This window comes from Erinaceus europaeus, chromosome 9, assembly GCF_950295315.1.
Source record: "Erinaceus europaeus chromosome 9, mEriEur2.1, whole genome shotgun sequence".
Classification (NCBI taxonomy): domain Eukaryota; kingdom Metazoa; phylum Chordata; class Mammalia; order Eulipotyphla; family Erinaceidae; genus Erinaceus; species Erinaceus europaeus.
This window is the reverse complement of record NC_080170.1, coordinates 24165659-24183699: the sequence shown is the minus strand read 5'-3', so window position 1 is coordinate 24183699 and position 18041 is coordinate 24165659. Positions and strand designations below refer to the sequence as shown.

General features: G+C 40.9%; 1 protein-coding gene across 4 annotated transcripts in view; it reads left to right on the top strand.

Annotated features, from left to right (window-relative positions):
• Positions 1-314: 314 nt before the first annotated feature.
• Positions 315-18041, top strand: part of AGTR1 (angiotensin II receptor type 1) — a 60313-nt gene continuing 42586 nt past the window's right edge. The window contains exons 1-3 of one of the 4 annotated variants that reach the window (XR_009551543.1): positions 315-542; positions 13028-13116; positions 14638-14968. The gene's annotated coding sequence lies outside the window, so the exon portion shown is untranslated. Of the gene's footprint in view, positions 543-13027; positions 13117-14637; positions 14969-18041 lie in introns of those variants that run through there. The other 3 variants (XR_009551544.1, XM_007518067.3, XR_009551542.1) reach the window with 3 other exon arrangements.

Below are 18041 nucleotides of genomic sequence, written 5' to 3'. Positions count from 1 at the left end.
AGTGTCCTGATTTGTCCTTAAAACTTTTTCTAAGTGTATGACTTACAAGAAGTCGGGGGAAAGCAGCCCTACATCTGGACATACACTGATGCTTGGGGACGCCCCCCCAGCTGCCTTCCCTTGGGCGATCCCCTCCCTGCTCAGGGTCCCAGATGCGCGCAGACCAGAGAGGTGACACCCAGGAGGTGAGTGGCATCATCCTGCTGGCTTCAGCCTCCAGAAAAGGAGAAGAGGCTGGGCCCGGAGGGTCTCCCGAGGCGGGGCGGAGGAGGAGGGAATGCAAAACAGAGCCTCGCCCCTGGCGCCTGCAGAGCAGCCAGCAACGCCCATCTCTATAAAGGCTGAGCTGCCCTGGCGGAGAGGATTCCCGCAGCTGTCAGAGTCCTTGGCCACGGTCTTCCGGGCGACCACGGGCGGGCAGGCAGGCAGCAGCACCCTGGCTGATGCGAGGCAGCCCTAGCGGAGCCCAGCAGTGAGAGCTCAGGGTGAGCGCGCAGCCAGCTCTGGGGCCCTACGTGGGTGCAGTGCCCGGGCAGCAGAGGGTGAGTACCAGGGCCACCCCGCGCGCACTGGGGCAGCGGGGCCCAGGCTCCGATCGCAGGGTCCCCACTGTGGGCGTGCTACCCAGGTGTGCCACCCAAACGGGGTGGGAAGCTGGGTCCCCGCGTTCACCCCGAGTGGCGCTTGCACGGGGACCTGGAGCTCAAGCTTTAGGCTGTTTCTCAATCCCATGTGACCCAACTCTGGAGAGGACGCGCCAGAAAAAAAAAAAAAAGGGGGGAAGGGGGGGGACCCAGGAAACTTTTTCCCTCCAGGAGGCTTTTTTTTTTTTTTCCTGGAACTATGCTCTTTTCACCTGGACCACAGTGGGAAGTCTGCAGACAGTTTCCACCCAGGGCAACAAGTAACAAGTTGTGATGTTTCTAAGGTGATACAAGTGATCCCCAGCCTTCCCCTCTGCTTTCTAGGGCGTCACCCCCACTTCACTTAATATCTCCCTGTTTCCCTGCCTACAGACCAAGCATCCCCCACCCCTTGGGGCAAAGTCTCCCACCCACAAGTATATCCAGTTGTCCTTGGACTTCTCAAATTTAAGACAAGAGAAACCAGGGTGTCTTCATGCCCTCAACCACCTAGTCCTGGCTCCTGCTTATATCTGACAAGGCAGGACTATGGGATCTTTTCTACTCCCATGAATGAACAGAAACCCCTCCCCACTGACCCCTACCTCCTCTCCACCACTCATTCTGGCATCTCCATGTTCCAGTTCTCTCAAAGGTCTATCTCACTCGCCTGCTATGCCAACCTCAAACATTTCCCCCAGCCTTCAGCAGCTTCTTGCAACCAACCTCTGCCCCATTCACTTCATCTCCTAAGATCTAACCCTAAGACCTAACTGGAGCCTTCACTTCCCTCTCCCCCCCCCCACCCCTCCCAATTTTTGCTTGCTGGTGACCTCAGTAGCCATCCCCACCATACCATAGTCACCACCCCAGGGCTCACTTCCTCTGAGTTCACATTTGTTACTTGGCTATAAGTACTTCCAGAGTCCTTTCAGTAAGCAAAAAGGAACAGCCAGGGAGAGAGAAGAAGGTGGCACGCTGAGTTCTATTGTGTAAATTCATTGAGGAGCAACTGGTAGCTTCCTGGGAAGCTGGCCTGGGCCCCAACAACCATCTCCTGTGAGTGAGCACCTGAGGGACCTCAGCGAGGGCCCCGGGCTTTCTTCCTCTAAGCAGAAATTACACCCCTACAACCACTACCATCATAAGCCTTTTTTCAAAAGCACCTGTATGCTTCCCTTGTCCCAGGTATGTTTCTTGGACTCCAATACCCTCCCATCCCCATCCCTTTCTTCCAGTTTGGTTTCACCCCCTTCATGACAGACAACAGGATCAAGGAAGTCCCCCCCAAAACCACCGCCATTACCACTACCATACCAGAGTGGAGACACCTACTGAACCAGCTGTGAGCACTTAAGGGACATTTAAATCTCTGAACCTCTGGCAGCATCTTTGTAGAAAGTTCTCTCCAGTGGTGAAATTATTTCATTCTTCTTGTATTAGTATTATTATTATTACTATTATTATTATTATTATTCTCAAGTCTACAAAAATTTCCCACTGGCCCACGGCTGGAGTTCTCAAAGCTACCTCATTAACCCTTCTGTTACAGTATCTGCTCTAGAAAAAAATCATGATGTTTTGACAGTGCTAGTGCCAAGTGCCCCCCTCCCCTTCACCCCGCCCTCCTCTTTTTTTTTTTTTTTTACAGCTATGGTGACTGTAACCTGGCTTAAGGTTCAGGACTGGCCCCTGGTTGCTAGGTCTCAACATTTATAGTTGTGTGATGACCAATGTCAAGTCTGTCATCTACATTGTCATCCATACCCCCCCCCCACACACACACACACACACACTACCTCTCCACTCCCTTTCCTTGACTTTTTTGTCTTTTGTTCTTGTCATGAGGCCTTGATTTCTGGTGTGGCTCTTCTTTGACCTTAAAGGGAGTCAAGTGCCCCAACTCAGAAGACAACTGATTTTTTTTTCTTCCACTGGTGTTTCATGATGCCAACATGTCTTCTTAGAGATTTATATAGTGTCTCTCTGTCTCTCTCTGTTTGCAAATTTTTCCTATCCTCTTTAACCTTGGATAGTGTTCAGAATAAATAAATAAATACATAAATAAATAAATAAGACAAATCTGTGGATAGTTCAGGTTTCTTAACTTACTCATATTCTTATACCTTGGGGCTGAGATTTCTGTGCCTGTGTGTATTTAATGTTTAATTTTTTGCTGGTACCATTTATTGCCATGGTTTTGATCATCTCTAAGTGGCTGTTTACTATACCTCAGCTGGAAGGAGGATAGTGAAAGAAAAGTTCCCCTGCTGTTTATCCAATGCCCAGGAAAAATGCCTAGCTGGCAAGGCATTTTGACACCCATAGCTGACATGCCTGGTGCAATTACAGTTTTGTCTGTGCTGTGCTAGTGTCCCCTTCAAGCAGCTGAGGAGTTGCTGTGTAGTATCGTGCGTTCAAATGAATTACATGGACCAAGTCCGAGTCCCAGCACACGTCCACATCCTGGCTGCCGGGTGCAGGCGCCTGCCCTTTAGCCTCACGCTCCTTAAGTTTATTCACTGCTTCCCCCACCCTCCTGCTCATCCCAGAGGACAGGATGCCTGAGACTTCCAACAAGGCTAGCAAGTGAAGAATTACTTCTACAAACTTGAAATTCATCCAAACCTTATAAAGTTGAAAAAGCTGTCCTGAAGATACCCCATAGCCATGAACAAATAGGAGCCAAAGCAACAAACTAAGACAAAGATGACACCAAGTATGGGTTAGAAACACACTGCCCCTGCATTATCTAGCACACTGGACACATTAGCTTTTAAATCCATAGACACGGGGGGAAGAGTCGCTGTTTCTCTTCATAATATCCACTCAAAGTCATTAGATGATGTTTTTCTTCTTTTTTTAAATAGAGAAGAAGAAACAGAGAGGGAAAGAGAGAAACAGACACAGAGGCAGAAAGACAGTGATGTAACTGCCCCACTCACGAAGCTTCCCCTGTACATGGTGCTCCCATGTGGTAGTCTAGATTGAACCCAGGTTCTTCTTGAATGTGATAAAGTATGCACTATACCAGGCCTCTACATGGTTTGTGTTTCCAACATAGGTGACTATTAAAATAGTGTAGCGAGGGGCTGGGCGTTGGTGCACCTGATTGAGCAAACACATTACCATGTGAAATGATCAGGCTTCAAGCCCCGGCCCCCACCTATGAGGGGGCAACTTTATAAGTGGTAAAGTAGTGCTACATATGTCTCTTTTCTCCCTTTTCCTCCCCCCCACCCAAATTCTCTCTGTGCTATCAAGTGAAAAAGAAAGGAGAAAAAGGAGAGAAAAAAAATAGTCTCTGGGAGTAACAGATTCTTCAGTCACCAAGCCGAAGCAATAACCTTGGTGACAAAACCAAACAGGTTGTAAAGCTCCCATTAGCCAAATAAAGATTCTTCTATTTCTAGTCTTAAGTGTAACTATTACTGTTCATTTTCTATTTTCTATGGAATAGAGATATTTCTCACTCTTGAAATAGCCTCCTATATAAAGTCATTCTCTTCAAAGAATATCCATAAAGATTTTTTGAATATCCGTAAAGATTTACAGTGATGTTCAGCTACTTTGGCAAGTGAGCACCATTGTCCTATTAACCTTTTTAAATAAAATGTTTTAATCCAAGCAAAAAAAAAAGTTACAAATCTGTTACATATTTCAGTAGTTAGTGGCTATTCCACTAACTATATTGTATTACATATTATCTAGTTGTGTAAGTATAACTACACAATATAATAACTATAATACATTTCAGGGTTGGAAATAGAAACAAAATATATATATATATATTTAGAGCAGTCACAGATAATGACAACTGAATCTTTATTATTCACTGCAATTGTTTCAACATTTCAAGTTTAGTATCTGATGTTGATGCTTTCTCTTTAATGCAGATGGCCACAGGGAGAAAAAAAATCTTTACATATGAAAACCAAAATTATCTTTCAAAATATTCTACTAATACAGAGTTCACAATACACCTTAAATATTATATAACTACTTTACAGTGTTTATCTCTTCAGAGCTTGACTTAGAAGTGTTTTTGTGTTCTTCAATTCCTAAATAGGTGCTTAATCTAAGTGTCTTAACTAGCATCTATTTCTTTCCTAGACCAAGAATATTTTAAAATGTACTGTCTTACATTGAATTTTCAAACATTTGCAAGTTTAGAAAATGGGTGTGCATTATTTTTCATAGCTAATGTTTCCTTCTTTATTTTTTTAAATTTTTTATGTTTATTTATTTTCCCTTTTGTTGCCCTTGTTGTTTTTTTATTATTGCTGTAGTTATTATTGTTGTTGTTATTGATGTCATAGTTGTTAGATAAGACAGAGAGAAATGGAGACAGGAGGGGAAGACAGAGAGAGGGAGAGAAAGATAGACACCTGCAGACCTGCTTCACGGCCTGCAGGTAGGGAGCCAGGGTTCGCCTGTCCTTGGCGCTTTGTGCCATGCCATGTGTACTTAACCGCCCGACTCCCTAACTGTAATGTTTCCTAATGTTCAAAGTTCTTAGCTGTCCCTAAATTTTAAATCATAGACTTAAGCATAATTAAGGTTGGATCTATTTTTTTGCATCTTCTTGTTCATTTTATATACCCACAAGTGGCTTTGTTCCTCACCAATTTCTGTTTAAATCTTATTTGGATCACTATAAGCCCAAGCTGAGCAACACACTGGTTTAAACATAATTTTTTTGAAAATGCTAATTTGCTTTCTACATTTACTTTAGTTTTTTTTTTTTTTTCATTTTCTAATAGTCAAATATGTTCTTGTCTGCTTTAGAAAATGAATTTTTGTCTGTGGAATTTACTAATAATAGTAGTAGATAAAGGTAGATGGAAACTACAGATTTGAATGATATTAGGTTACTTGGATCCTGTAGTTTTAGAGATGAAAAGGTAAGAGAGAAAGAATTTTTCTGATCTCATTGACGTGTATTATCCTATTACCTGCAATAGAATGACTCAAAATTGATGCTTTATTATTTGTAGTTGGATAACTAAGTATTAATGTCATTTTTTTTTTTTTGTCTAAAGCAGTTATGGCAAAGGGAAAGTAGAGGAAATGATTGGAAAAAGAAAAATTGAAAAGAATAAAAGATTAAAACATCAAATCAGTGATTCTTAAGATTTAGGGAAAAGGTAGGGTAGTCATATTACAATTATCTAGGGAACACTGATTTTTTTATTTTTGTTGACATGAAATTGATTTAAAACTTTGTGTGTGTGTGTGTGTGTGTGTGTGTGTGTGTGTGTGTGTGTATGTGTGTGTGTGTTTATATAGGTTTCAGGTATATAGCATTATGTCAACTTTTTTTTTTTTTTTTTTTTTTTACCAGAGCACTATTCAGCTCTGGCTTATGGTGGTGCAGGGAATTGAACCTGGGGCTTTGGAGCCTCAGGCACTTTGCATAACCATTATGCTATCTACCCTCTGCCCTATAAGTCAACATTTTTAATACTACATTATAATAATCACTAAGTCTAGTTTCTATCTACCAACATACAATTGACATCCTTCACTGTCTTTCTTCTCTGACAAAAACCATTTTGGGAGGCCAGGCAGTGGTGCACCTGCTTAAATAAACATAGTATTAAGCACAAAGATACATGTAAGAGCCCCCACTCCCCACTAGCAGGGGGGACACTTGACAAGTGGTAAAGCAGGTCTGAAGGTGTCTTTATCTCTCCCTCTATCTCTTTCCTTCCTCACTCGATTTATCTCTGTCCTATCCAATAAAATGGGAAAGGAAGGAAAGAAAAGAAAAGAAAAGAAAAGAAAAGAAAAGAAAAGAAAAGAAAAGGCTGCTATGAGCAGTGGATTTGTAGTGCAGGCACTGAACCCAAGCAATAATCCTGGAAAAAAATAAAATAAGACAAAAACTATTTTGTTCCTATAATCTAAGAGTTTGTGTTTGTTTTGTTTATTTAAAAATAGAGGGACTGTTTTTATTTTTATTTTTTAAAATTTTACTTATTTATTAATGAGAAAGATAGGAGGAAAGAGAGAGGGAGAGAGAGAGGGAAAGAGAGACAGACAGAGAGAGAGAGAAAGAACTAGATATCACTCTGGTACGTGTGCTGCCGGGGATTGAATTTGGGACCTTATGCTTGAGATTCCAATGCTTTATACTCAGTGCTGCCTTTTGGACCACAGAATTGTGTTTCTTTATTTTCCATGTGTGAGTGAAATCCCACACAATTTTCCTTTCTCAATCTTATTCGATATAGCATAATTCCCTCTGGGCTTATTCATAATATGGCAAATGAAAAACAATCTATCTTTTTTAGCATTCCATTGTGTGTATACATCTCATCTTCTTTGTCTAATCATCAGTTACAGGGAACTTAAGTTTGTTCCCATATCTTGGCTATTAGGAATAATGCCACAATGTACCAAAAGGTACTTAATATCTCTTCAGATTAATATCCTGTAAACAGCATTTCAATTTGTCATCTGCCATCTTTATCCCCTCCCCTCCTCCCTATACCCCTGAGGAAAAGCAGAACTATAGAAATACAGGGGTAGTAACAGTTTACAGGCAGTGACAGTAAAATGACCATCTTGCAAGTTTTGAATTATACACACAAATGCCCTGCAGATAGTAAGCAAAGTTTCTTAGGGCTCATAAACAAAAAAATGTCAGGTTTTTCTCATAACCCTTTAGAGTCTTGCTACCCTCGTGAAGCCCCCATATTCCTGACCATAGCCGAATGTAATCAGCATTTAATGTTGTATTTGTTTTCGTGGAAGATTAAAATGTCTCATAGAATTTCTTTAAGCAGACTTCATGCATCTAGGATTTTACTGTCAAGTTCATGTGTCAAAATCTTTTGACTAAAACTCTTCTTATTATCCAACACAAATGAAGTTTATATTCTTCTAAATCCATGGATTATGCCCTAAGAACAAGAATGTCCCATTCATCCAGATTTCTGTCCATTTAAGTGATATTTATTTTCCTAAAGCACATCTTATCATGGTATCTTCTAGCCCTTAATCTTCATACACTTAGTTGTTGCTACTTTATCAAGAATGAAAAAAAGAATGGGTGGGGCTAGGCAGCGGAGCACCTGGTTAAGCACACATGTTACAGTGTACAATGTCCCAGGTTCAATCCGCTGACCCCCACCTGCAGGGGGGAAAGCTTCATAAGTGGTAAAACAGGGCTACAGATGTCTCTCTGTCTCTCTCTGCCTCTACCTCCCCCCTCACCTCAATTTCTGTCTCTAATAATAAATAAAAATATTTTAAAAGAAAAGAAAAAAGAATGGGAGATGACTACTGCATAATGGTTCCTTCAGTTTGTCTTGACTTTGATCTAGTACTTTAACAGTAGAGAAATACAAATCTATTTCTCTTCTTCTTCTTCTTCTTCTTCTTCTTCTTCTTCTTCTTCTTCTTCTTCTTCTTCTTCTTCTTCTCCTTTCTCTTCCTCCTCCTCTCCTCCTCCTCCTCCTCCTCGTTCTTCTTCTTCTCTCTCTCTCTTTCTCCCAGAGTACTCCTCAGCTCCGGTTTATGGTAGTGCCTGGGATTGAAGCTGGACCTCTGGTTAATTCTCACTGGTTTAAACCATATGATAGAACACCGTATAGTCATTACATATTTATGTAAACACACTAAATGTTTATAAAGACTTGTTATACATACTTTTGAAATTTAATGCCAAGGAAAGAAAACAAGAACTGAAAGTAGCAGTACAGAAAACATAAATCATGAGTGTGGTCCAGTGTGTGTATACAATTGTTCAACTACTGTTCAGAGTTCAACTGCCGTACAATAACCATCAAAAGTTTAGTTTTCGATAAGGCATTGGACTCTCAAGCATGAGGTCCTGAGTTCAGTCCCCAGCTGCACACGTACCAGAGTGGTGTCTGGTTCTTTCTCTCTCTCCTATCATTTCTCATGAATGAATAAATACAATTTTAAAAAGAATGCTTTTTAAAAAGGTTAGTTTTCATACAACACCTGCAGCTTGTGTTGTTTGTGTTTGTGTGTGTGTTTTTGTGTGTGTGTGTTTGTCTCCAGGGTTATTGCTGGGGCTCAGGGCTGGCACTATGAATCCATTGCTTCTGGAGGCCTTTATTTTTTTTTCTTTCCCTTTTGTTGCCCTTGTTATTTAGCACGGTTGTTGTCATTATTGTTGTTGTTATTGCTGTCATTGTTGTTGGACAGGACAGAGAGAAATTGAGAGAGAAATTGAGAGAGATGGGAAGACAGAGAGGAAGAAAGAAAACAGACATCTACAGATCTGCTTCACTGCTTGAGAAGCGACTCCCCTGCAGGTGGGGAGCCTGCGGCTCCAACTCAGATCCTTAGGCTGATCCTTGTACTTCAAATCATGTGCGCTTAACCTGCTGTGCAACTGCCCAGCCCCTGTTTACTTCCTTTGATTGCTCTGTTTCTTTATAATCCACAAATTCGTGAGATCACGTGCGTTTGTCTTTCTCCATCTAACTTATTTTCCTAGCATAATACCTTCCAAGTCCACTCACACAATAACTTTTTCCTCTTGATTTTTCTTGCTGTGCTCTCAAAATTTTCTTTCTTTTTAAAAGTATTTTATTATCTTTATTTATTGGATAAAGATCCAAGAGGGAAGGGGGAGCTAGAGAGGGAAAGAGACAGAGAGACACCTGCAGGCCTGCTTCACCATTTACAAAGCTTTCCCCCTGCAAGTAGGGACTGGGGGCTCAAACCCAGGTACTTTCGCTTTATAGCATATGTGTTCAACCATGAGCACCCACCATCTGATCCCATCAAAATTTTCTATAACAGACTTTTATTATTTTTATGCTTCTTGCTTGGTCTTGGAGTTTCTGTTACTTTCTGGCTAACTCTCTCTGTATTTCAGACAAACTCTCTTAGGGAGTTGGGTGGTGGCATCGTGGGTTAAGCGCAGGTGGTGCAAAGTGCAAGCACCAGCACAAGGATCCTGGTTCGAGCCCCTGGCTTCCCACCTGCAGGGGAGTCACTTCACAAGTGGTGAAGCAGGTCAGCAGGTGTCTGTCTTTCTCTCCCCCTCTGTCTTCCCCTCCTCTCTCCATTTCTCTCTCTGTCCTCTCCAACAACAACGACATCAATAACCACAACAATGTTAAACAACAAGGGAAACAAAAGGGAAAATAAATAAATAAAATAAAAATTCTAAAAAAAAAAAGACAAACTCTTGACTCTCTAGAGAATGATGCTATCAAAGCTGACTCTGATTCTTTTTTTTTTTTTTCCATGAAGAACACTAACATCTTATATCAGAGTTCACAGTCTTCATACCACAGTGGTGTTTTACAGGAGAAACCATCTTATGGGAAACTTCTCCTGCTATAACAACAAAACTACCAAGAAATGGGGATTCAAAATCGATGCTTTTAATCTGAAATTCTTCCATATAGCTGTTCTAGCACAGCTATTTAGAAAAAGACTGTTACCTAAAAAGTATCCTATCCACACATGTTGAATAAATCTTCAGCATTAAAATTTTTTTATTATTTTTTATTTATTCACTTTTGTTGCCCTTATTATTTTATTGTTGTAGTTCTTATTGTTGTTGTTACTGATGTCATCGCTGCTGGATAAGACAGAGAGAAATGGAGAGAGGAGGGGAAGACAGAGAGGGGGAGAGAAAGACAGATACCTGCAGACCTGCTTCACCGCCTGTGAAGCGACTCCCTTGCAGGTGGGGAGCCGGGGGCTCAAACCAGGATCCTTCTGCTGATCCTTGCACTTGGTGCCACGTGCGCTTAACCCGATACGTTACTGCCTGACTCCCAGCATTAAAATTTCTTATATATAAAAAAATCCTCCAAATACATAACAAAAAGTATTAATGGCTTTATCTACATAGGTTAAGAAGTACCACAAACAAAGTTATAAAATAAATAGGAACTTGGGAAAGGCATCTGCTCCATGTTAAATATAAAATTTCAGTTTCCTTATCATATCATGGGCTCTTTAAAATGGGAAACGATAAACATTTAATTAAAAAATGAGCTAAGGCTATAACTGAGCAAAAAGATAAGTACACAGAATGATAAGAAACAACAGCAACAAAAAAGAAACTCAATTCCATTCATAACTAAAGTAATACAAATCAAAATAATTATAAATTATTTCACTGGCAAGTTAAGAAAAAATTAAGATGTGATAAAAGCCTACATTTTTTGCTGTCATAAATGGTGCAACCTTTATAGAGGAGAGTTTGCAAGCATTTTTTTTTTTTCAAAAACTTGTTGCTTCGACAATTAATGTCTGGATCATATCAGATTGATATAATTATGTTAGAACAACAACAACAAAAAAAAAAGCTTCTGTGCAAATATGATCATTTAGGTATTTAGCCGCCAAAAGGGAAACTGAACTGGAAACTGTAAAGCTCATTATATGGAAGGAGTTGGCAGAGTTAATAAATAGTCATGCACTGGGGAAACAGAAGACTCCCTGACCTTCAAATGAATGAGTAGATTTAAGCCTGCTTGTGTTGAAAGTTGTGTGAATTAGATCATCAGCTTTAAAAACAAAGAACAGAATAGTGTGATAGGTAAAAAGAAACAAAAAGGATGTGCACATTTAGATACATGGCCTGTACTTTACAATCCTACAAGGGTACATAAGCAACTGGGAGTGTGGGGGAGCAGGGTGCACCCCGGAGAGCACAAGCATCAGCACAGGCTACCAGACACAAGGACCTGACTTCAAGTTGCCAGTTCCCACCTGCAGGGAGGAAAGTTCACAAGCAGTGGAGTGGAGCTGCAGGTGTGTCTTTCTTTCTCCCACCCTTTCCTGCTCTCGCCCTCTCTGTTCTTTCTCTGACTCTATGGGATAAAGAAAGACATGGTCCCCTAGACCAGTGAAGTCATCATTAAGGCAGCAAGTCCCAATGATAACTCTGGTGCCAAAGGAACGGAAAGGGGACAAAAGGGCGGGGGTGGGGGTGGGTGGGGTGGGCGGTAGCACAGTGGGTTAAGCGCTCAAGGACTGGCACAGAGATTCTGGTTCGAGCTCCCGGCCCCCCACCTGCAGAGGGATTGCTTCACAGGTGGTGAAGCGAGTCTGCAGGTGTCTATCTTTCTCTCCCCTTCTCTTTCCCTCTTCTCTCCATTTCTCTCTACCCTATCCAGCAACAATAACAACAATAACAACCACAACAGGGCAACAAAAGAAATGGGGGAAATAGCCTCCAGGAGCAATGGATTAATATTGCAGGCACCGAGCCCCAGCAATAACCCTGGAGAGGGAAAAAAAAAAAAAAGAAGAAAGAAAAAGGAAAAAAGAAACTCATAGTAGAATCCCTGAGAAGCAGATGCAGAGAGACAACTCAAAAGGACTAGGAGATGTTTACTTTCATTTTATAGTCTTGTTTATATTCTTGCAGTTTGACAGTTAATACTATGAATGATTATTACATGAAAAATAAAAACAGAAAGAAAAAAATCTGAGCTTTATGAGGCTTTTCTTTAGCTATGAAGCAATGGCTCTCATGTGAACTTGACATTAAAAAGGATCATGTATCAAAGTTGATTTTACAGATATCAAAATAAAAACAAAAACCAATCTGTTTCTTACATTTAGTAGGAAGTTAACAAAAGGTTCTGAGAATAAGGTGGCTCAGTTTGGGGGCCAGGCGATAGCTCAACCAGTAGAGCACATGCCTTAGTATGTGTGCCTCCCTGGTACTACATGAGAGCATCCTGGATAGCACTGGTGAAGCTCCATGGGGGCTGGGGTCTCTGTCTCCCACTATTTCTCTCTATCAGCAGTAAAAACAATCCAGGGCTGAGGTGGTGTTACACCTTGTTGAGCACACATGTTACAATGCGCAAGGACCCGGGTTCAAGCCCCCAGTCCCCACCAGCAAGGGGAAAGTTTTGCAAGTGGTGAAGCAGGACTGCAGGTGTCTCTCTTCCTCTCTCCCTCTCTTATCTCTCCCTCCCCTCTTGATTTCTGGCTATCTCTGTCTAATAGATGAAGATAATTTTAAAAAATTAAAAGAAATAAAAATAATTCTAATTAATCCAATCTGGAAAAGTAGAATTGTGTATTTTCGAGGTCAGGTGTGCATGCACACACACACACACACACACACACACACACACAGACACACGTTGTTTGCACCATTCTACAACACACATTCTTTTTCCTTTTCTCTTTCCCTTGTGGATAGCTGCAAGAATGTGGGTGAAGACAGTGGCAACAAGCAGGAAGGAGATGAAACTTGGTGCCCCCAGTCTCCCAACATAACCTTATGCTACATAAGTCAAATTGTCTTTTGTATGTGGGCCAGATGGTTCCATTCCCTCCAAAAACACCCTGAAGATGTAGCATTAACACTGACCCTAAAATAAAAACCGTCTAATCATACTCAGTGAACCGCATTGATCTTTTTTTATATTTCTTTCCAGATTGAATGCGTGGAATAAAAAAACAACTGGTGTAAAATGACTGGACTCTGAATAAGTCGCTGAGGCCATCCCAGGAATTCTGAATCCAGGTAAAGATCTGACAGCTCTAACACAGTCTTGGCCAGTGGATTTTCTCTAACGTGTCAGTTGTAGGGTAGAACAAGAAGCCACTCACCTGTGTGTGGAGAGACAGAAAGAGAGGAAACAGAAAAGAGTGAAATTCTGATCTTCCCCCAGCCTGTTCGCTGTATAGCTTCAGGACATATTTGTTTAAGCAGTGTCAGCATTACCTGGTCGTTTATTGATAAACTATGGGAGAGACCGTCAACCCCTTGGCTCTCCTAGAAGCCTCAGGTAAGGACTCAAAGGTGCTTTCCATAGTTGGATCATAGGAAAACCAAGTAGAAGGAAGCAGGTTCAGGCCCCTAGTCCCCACTTATACAGGGGAAGCTTCATGAGTGGTGAAGCAGTGCTAGAGTGCTCTCTCTATCTATCTATCTCCCTATTCCCCTTTTCCATATCAATTAGTCTTTGTCTTTATCAAATTAATAAAATATTTTTTAAAAGAAACTTATTAATAAAGGGATCTTTAGCAATACCCATGCAATCCAGGTACATGTCTTGTTGTGTTACACAGTGGCTATTACATTCAGAACGGGTCAACCAAGGACTGTTGGCTTGTCACAAAGGCAAAAAGAAAACAAATGAACAAAAAAAGAAAACAAAAAACAAACAAAAGAAAAAGGTTGGATTTACCCATCACACATATTTATTTTTCTTTTTTTAATATTTTATTGATTGATTAGTGAGAAAAATAGGAGGAGAGAAAGAACCAGACATCATTCTGGTACATGTGCTACCGAGGACTAAACCCAGGACCTCATGCTTGAGGGTCCAATGCTTTACCATTGTGCCACCTCCCAGACCACCACATATTTCTTTTTCTACTGACCTTCCCCCACTCAAAATTTTAGCTCAAAGAAAAAACCTTCAGTTTCTCAGGAGAGTCATTTCTTAAGTCCCTTCAAGAAGAATAGAAAGAAAGAACATTGTTCCCTTCTGCATATGTCCTGTATATCCATTTTCTCAAAGAAAACACTGAGAGGCAAGGATGTAGACAGACAGGCATAGGTTAGGAATGACTTTATTCTGTGTTCAATGGGCAAATAGGGAACTCACTCAGGAAGGCATTCTATGATGGTGTTAGGAAGCTATTTAGGACTGTGTTAATCTTGGAGACAAAAATAGTAACATTCTGCAAGGTTCTGTTACTGGAAATCTTTAGGGGATGTTTTTGAGGTGGAGTCAAACATGGGAAGCTAGGTTAGGCAGGCATGTTTTTTGACAAAAATCAACCACTAGAAAAGTGATTTAAAATGCATGTGCTTGAGAGGCAGATTCTTAAAACAGAAATCTCTTTAGCTTTTGTTTTTTAGACAGAGATAGAGAGACACATAGGGGGAGAGAGAGAGAAGAGAGAGAGAGAGAGAGAGACCCTGAGACCACAGCACTGAAGCTTTCTTCATTATGGTAGTGGCTGGACTCAAACCTGGGTCAAGTTCACTATCCATGTGAGCTATTTCACCAGCCCTGAAATCTTTTCGTTATAGCCCACGAGCACTGAACAGACAAGAGTTCTAGTCTGTAGCATCCTGTCCTCATCAGCTTTGCAGCAGAAGTAAGGACATTACTCAAGGGGTTCCTGTGGAAAATACAGTTCTAACATCAGCCTCTTCTACTGTTCTCTTTGAAGTCCTTAGTTTCTGACAAATGTTCATGCACTTGTAGCAAACATTTCAAAATAACTATTCCCTTTGCTTAGAGATAACAAAACCCTACAGAAAGTTTTTAAAAACTTAACTTTTACACAGCTTTGATATCTTTAGATGAGTAAGCAACTCATGTGTAATTTTTATCCTAACCCATATGAAATGTGAAATACAAAAAAAAAAAGTTTCCTTCTTGCTTTCTTTCTTCCTTCCTTCTTCTTTATTTTTTCAGAAAGACCTCTGAACTTTGCATTGTCATTTAAAACTCTTGCCAACTCAGGATGAAAGAATTTTGGTCTCTTATTGACTTCAAACAGAAGAGTGTAAACAGCACTCCAGAGCACTGTTTTAGAGACCAAAAAGGATTTATGTTGCAGGCTCTATTTGGAAAATAGGAAAAACCTAAATAGGACATTTTTGAAAGAATAGATAAAGATTAACTCTAGTGTTTGACAAGATGTGCACTATCCACTATGGCAGCCATCTGCCACATGTGGCTATTTAAGTTTAGATCAAGTACAGTTAAATTAAAAACTCATCTCCTCAGTTTACTATTGCATTCCAGGTACTTAACAGACAGAAAAAGATCTGAGTTTTTTTGTTTGTTTGTTTGTTTGTTTTGCTGGGGCTTATTCCTGGGGCTTCATGCCTACACTATGAATCCACAGCTCCTGGAAGCCATTTTTTCCCCCGTTGTTATTGTTTTTTTATTGTTTTTGTTGTTGTTGTTTTATAGGAGAGAGGAAGAGAAAAAGACACCTTCAGACCAGCTTCACTATTTGTGAAGCGAGCCCCATCTTGCAGGTGGGGATCTGGGGGCTCAAACTGGGATCTTTGCTCCAGTGAACCATGTGCACTTAACCTGGTGTGCCACCGCCCAGCCCCTGGGGGATCTTTTATCATTACAGAACTTTGTATTGGACAATACAATCATTTGCTAAAAACAAATAATTTCATCGCTACTGGATGGGGGGGATGTTTAAAGTTTATTTGGGAATGTTTAAATATTTTTAAAGTTCAGGAGCTAGGTGGTAGCGCAGCGGTCTAAGGGCAAATGATGTGAAGTACAAGGACCAGCACAAGGATCCCGGTTCGAGCCCTGGGCTTCCCACTGGCAGGTGCATTGCTTCACATGTAGTGAAGCAGGTCTGCAGGTGACTATCTTTCTCTCCCCCTCTCTATCTTCCCCTCCTCTCTCCATTTCTCTCTGTCCTGTCCAAGAGTAATAACAACAACAAGGGCAACAAAAATGGGGGAAAAAATGGCCTCCAGGAGCAATAGATTTGTAGCGCAGGCACCAAGCCCCAGCAATAATCCTAGAGGATATATATATATTTCCAGTTTTTTCATTTGTAAACTATACAGTTATTACTTATCTTCATACTAAAGTATATAGAGGGAGTCGGGCGGTAGCACAGTGAGTTAAGCGCAGGTGGCGCAAAGTGCAAGGACCAGTGTAAGGATCCAGTTTGAGCCCCCGGCTCCCCACCTGCAGGGGAGTCGCTTTGCAAGCAGTGAAGCAGGTCCAGAGGTGTCTATCTTTCTGTCCCCTTCTCGGTCTTCCCCTCCTCTCTCCATTTCTCTCTGTCCTATCCAACGAGGACATCAACAACAATAACTACAACAATAAAACAACAAGGTCAACAAAAAGGAATAAATAAATATTAAGAAATGAATAAAGTATATAGAACTGAGTCGGCAAAGGTAGCTCACTACAGCTGCTTTGCTATACACATAACCCAGATTTGAATACAGCCCCTAATTCAGTGCTGTGGCATCTTTCTCTCTCTGTCAATCTTTCTTTGTCCCCATCACTTTCTATATAAAATAGTTGGCTTAAAGTGGTGAATCCCCGGCAAAAATAAACAAACCTATAGATCTGTGTATATGTCTATATGCACTTCACAATGTTAAGAGATATTCCTATTTTCCAGGGAGATCATGCAGAAGTAGAGCACAGGGCTTGTATGTGAGAGGTCCCAAGTTCAATCCCCAGCTATCAGGTTCCATAGCCAGAACTGAGTAGTACTCAGATCAAAAAAAAAAAAAAAATTCTGAAAAGAAGTACACATAAGTATGGTAAGCAAAGTATATAGCTATTGGCTGTTTCACCTGCACCAGATGACATCTGCAAATATGCAAGACTACAAAAGATATAGTATCATTTTTAAAGGTCAATGTTTTTTTTTTCCTTTCTTCTTTATATCCTATGAGATTTCTTTTCCTACAGTGACTAATATGTCAAAGTTGTACTGATTCAATGACATTTCATCATTTTTGGTAGCAAACTATAGAAATGATACCTGAAAGTACGGCCTTAAGCTCATCTTTTTTTAAAGAAACCAGCTGAAATATATATATATCCCCTTATGCTTTTACCATGCTTATAAATAAGACGTTCCAGTTTCCATTTCCCAATTATATGCATCATAGATAATAGTACTTTATTTTTTAATTTTTTTTTTAATATATATTTATTTATTCCCTTTTGTTGCCCTTGTTTCATTGTTGTAGTTATTATTGTTGTCGTCATTGTTGGATAGGACAGAGAGAAACGGAGAGAGAGGAGGGGAAGACAGAGGGTGAGAGAAAGACCACTTGTGAAGCGACTCCCCTGAGGTGGGGAGCTGGGGGCTGGAACCTGGATCCTCACGCCACCCATCCTTGCGCTTTGCACCACGTGTGCTTAACCCGCTGCACTATCGCCCGACTCCCCTATTTTTATTTTAACATGCTCACCACCTGTTATAATATATTATTATTATTGTTATTATTTTGTGCCTCCAGCGTTATCGCTGCGGCTCGGTGCCTGCACTGTGAATCCACAGCTCCTGGAGGCCATTTTTCCCATTTTGTTGCCCTTGTCGTTGTTATTGTTGTTGGAGAGGATAGAGAGAAATTAAGAGAGATGGGGAAGACAGAGGTGGGCCGAGAAAGACACCTACAGACCTGCTTCACCGCTTGTGAGGCAACCCCTTACAGGTGGGGAACCAAGGGTTCAAACCGGGAAACTTATGCTGGTCCTAGCTCTCGGCACTATCTGCGCTTAACCCGCTGTGCTACCACCCAGCCCCCTATAATATATTCTTACAGTCGTGAGTCATCCTTTTTTCCACTAACTGGATCTCATTATTAAGATTTCAATCTCAATTACTTCCCAGTCATACCTAGTAATTCAATTATACATTAATGGTTGTGTGTTACACAGGCAAAAAAATTAAAGAATTAATTTGTCTTTGAGTTAT